A 4,249-nucleotide genomic window follows, 5' to 3' on the forward strand; every position below is an offset into this window, starting at 1 on the left:
CTTTCCTTTCCTTTCCTTTCCTTTCCTTTCCTTTCCTTTCCTTTCCTTTCCTTTCCTTTCCTTTCCTTTCCTTTCCTTTCCTTTCCTCTCCTCTCAAATGTTATCCCCTTTCTTGGTTTCCCTGCCTAGAAACCTCCTATCCTATCCCCTCTCCCCCTGCTTCTCTGAGGGTGCTCCCCTACCCACCCACTCCTGCCTCCCCACTCTAGCATTCCCCTACACTGGGGCATCAAGTCTTCACAGGACCAAGGGCCTCTCTTCCCATTGATGACCAAAAAGGCCATCCTCTGCTACATATGCAGCTGGAGCCATGGGTCCCTCCATGTGTACTCCTTGTTTGGTGGTTTAGACCTTGGGAGCTCTGGGGGTACTGGTTGGTTCATATTATTGTTCTTCTTATGGGGTTGCAAATCTCTTTAGGTCCTTCAGTCCTTTCTCTAGCTCCTCCATTGGGGACCCCATGTTCAGTCTAATGGTTGGCTGCATCTGTGTCTGTATTTGTCAAGCTCTGGCAGAGCCTCTCAGGAGATAGCTATATCAGGCTCAGGTCAGCAAGCACTTTTTGGCATCCACAACAGTGTCCAGGTTTGGTGACTGTATATAGGATGGATCCCCATTTGGGGAAGTCTTTGGATGCCCTTTCCTTCACTCTCTGATCCACACTTTGTCGCCATATTTCTTCCCATGAGTATTTTGTTCCCCCTTCTAAGAAAGACTGACACATCCACACTTTGGCCTTCCATCTTCTTGGCTTCATGTGGGTGGTGACTTGTATCTTGGTTATTCTGAGCTTTTGGGCTAATATCCACTTATCAGTGAGTGCATACCATATGTGTTCTTTTGTGTTTGAGTTACCTCACTCAGGATGACATTTTCTAGTTTCATCCATTTGCCTAAGAATTTCATGAAGTTATTGTTTTTAATAGCTGAATAGTACTCCATTGTGTAAATGTACCACATCTTCTGTATCCATTCCTCTGTTGAGGGGCATCTGGGTTCTTTCCAGTTTCTGGCTATTATAAATTAGGCTGCTATGTGGATCACTCTTCTATTTTGGAGTGAGGGCGGTCTGAAGTATACATTGATGACCTGCGAGTAACAAAGATGGATCTGCACCTTCTTCTTGGCACAGGGCTAAGAAGAATGCAAACTTAATGCTATTCCCTGCTAATGGGGAGATACATCCCCCCCCCCACATACAAAAGGATGCCCCTCCATGCCCAAAGATATCAACATCTAATTAAGGACTCATTTGAGCCACAGAGTTGTTTAATGTTATGTTTATTCTCATAACAGGCCTGTCATTTGCCATACAATATTGACATGTCATATTGAAAAGGACAACATTTAACAGGATCACAAAAATGAGGAGGTAATCTTTATCTATGCCACTTCTGCCCATCTCTGATGTGGGTTGGCAGTCATTTGTACATTTCCAGCTGCCGCTAGGCATGATGAAGAACACAATATAAGAAGGCCTGAGGGGAGAAGATGCCAGCTTCCTCTGCTGTGACCCTCGGAGAATGTTTCCTTTCCTGGCAGTATCTGCACTTGGGGAGCTGGGTAGAAACACAGAACTATAGAACTTATCCCAGCTGTTGGATCAGAATCTTAATTCCAACAGGCTTGCTGAGTACTAGGATTGCAAATTCTGGCTTAAGATTCATAGCTCTGTGTCAGGTTTAGATTCCAGATACAGCCAGATAATGAGAAAATGTCTATGCTTGTTAACTAATTAATGTTTGGGAAAAGAAATTTTAGAAACTTTTGCAAGGTTTTTAATTTAAGGAATTAGAAGCCTTCCCCTACACTTTTTTTGTCTATTTTTAATACCTTTTAATTTTGAAATTATAAGAGAATTACATCAGTCCCTCTTTCACTCTCCTCCCTCCAAGCCATCCCATATACCCTTCCTTGTTCTCTTTCAAGTTCCTTTGTCGCACAATTTTAAAATGGTAGAAGGCAGCAGCCTAAAAATCACAACATTTTACTGGCTGTTCACTCTTAACAAGGAAAGCCTGCATTCACATCAATATCTTCAGAGTCTATATTCATTGTGCTTATTAAAATTTGGGGGATACAAGTATAACTCTGGCTTACTTATTACTTGCTGGCTGACCTAAGAGATCCATTTTGCCTTTTCTCATCTTTACTTTTTCTACTTGCATAACAGAAAAGGCCGATTTATTTTGCATTGACCTCCCAATCATGATTCTCTCCATCTTGTCATACTTGGATATCCCCATGCATGTTTTTAAGGGAGTGGTGGCAATTACACCAGTCCCTGTCATCAAATTCTGTCTTAGTCACTTTTCTATTGCTCTGAAAAGACAACATAACCAAGGCAATGCTTACAAAAGAAAGCATTTAATTGGTGGTTTATAGTTTCAGAGAGTTAGTACATGATCATTATATCAGGAAGCAGACAGGCATGGTGATGGAGCAGTAGCTGAGAGCTTTATATCCTGATCTGTGGACAGCAGGCAGACAGAGAGGTAGGGAAGATTGGGCCTGGCATAGACATTTGAAACCTCAAAGCTAGTCCCCAGAGTCCACCTCCTTCAAGGCAGTGCCTACTGCAACAATGCCACACTTCCTGATGCTTCCCAACAGTCCCATTAAGGAAGAATTCAAACATGTGAGGATGATTCTCATTCAAACTACCACCCCTTGGTGATGTATGCATAAATTAAGGAGATTATAATGTATGTTTAACTTGGGGTGGTGACGATAATACAAATGGAAATTGTTTGCCTTAATACCTACTTCCAATTAGCATGACCTACACACTTACTTAATTATTTCAATCATTGTTTTTACCATCCATTAGTTCATGGTTTTTGCTTGGCTAATTGCAGCTGTTTTCTTTGCCTAACAGAAGTGCATAATACTTTGGATTCAGGCAGATGATGTCTGGAAATTTGTCTGTTTTTCCTGACCTGTCTACAGTCAAATTTTAATAGCCTTGAATCAGCCTTCTCATAAGAATCATAATGACAACTTACATTTTATAGTGCTTTATACTTTCCAAAGCACTTTCAAGGGAATTATATGCATGATTATCTCATTGATCCTCTGTGGCAGGTAGGGAAAAGGGGAAGACAATTTGCATCAAATCCAAGATTAGCCTCTCTGATTGAGCAATTGATGCCCATCTTTACCTTGTAAGGAGCAGAGATTTAGAGTCAAATATGGCTGTTATTTATTGCAGATCTTCTGAGCTTCTGTGCAGACACTATCTCATCTGCTCTTTTCTATCAAGCTTGGAAGGAGTCATCTCTTTTTCTAGTTTTCAGGTGAAAAGGTAAGGAAAAGGATCCCATAAGTGAAATTCACTGGGCAAGGTGACTGGATCCGAAACACGCTACTGAAGAAGCAAATCTCAGGATCTTGAGTCGAGAGCAGTATCTTCTCCCATTGGAAACATACATGATATGTATGTTTCTGAGCTTACAAGGGTATAGGCAGAAGAGTGTGGGGCTGGTGGAGGGTGTGGTCTGACAATCCCTCTGCTGTCTGATTGTTGAAACTAGAGTAACTGCATTATTAATAGATCACCTTAGAGCAATGCTTTTTGTGGGCATTTTTATTTACATTACTTGTCAAGATCACATTGAATATTCTAACTCTTTAAACCTGCTCTATTAACACAGTCAAAGAAAACAACTCAGAAGTAGTAAGGAGTGCACTGAATCTTGAGAAGTGAATATTATTTTGCCAAAAATAGAGCAGAAGGAAGGAATGATAGACAAGAGAAAAGAGGAGCTAAGGCCTAGTAGCTTAACCACAGTTTGTTCTACATGCTTGGGTGGAATCTGTCCAGGAATGCCATATGGTATCATTAAAATATTGTAAGCAAGAGATAAGAACAGTAGGGTTTTTTTGTTTTTGTTTTTTGGGGCTTTTTTTTTTTTTTTGCTTGTTTTTGTTTTATTATTTGGGTATAAGAATTTTGGTATAAGACAAGGAGATAAAAGTACCATGATGTTCAGGGTTTTCATCAGTACAGTCGCATTTGCTTATAAATGTAATGATGGACACTCATTTATGTATTAAGCAATGCCTTAACATTCACTTCACATGAGCATACCACAACATGTATAGTATTGGACAAAGATTGATTAACTTTCTAAAAACAGGTTAAATGATAAAAGGGCAAACCTTCTCCATCACTCTAGCATGCTAAGTTTCTCACAGCCTCAGAAACCTAAGAAATGATATCTGCAAGATAGCATATCTCAATTTCATA

Source organism: Mus caroli, chromosome 15 (assembly GCF_900094665.2).
Source record: "Mus caroli chromosome 15, CAROLI_EIJ_v1.1, whole genome shotgun sequence".
Classification (NCBI taxonomy): domain Eukaryota; kingdom Metazoa; phylum Chordata; class Mammalia; order Rodentia; family Muridae; genus Mus; species Mus caroli.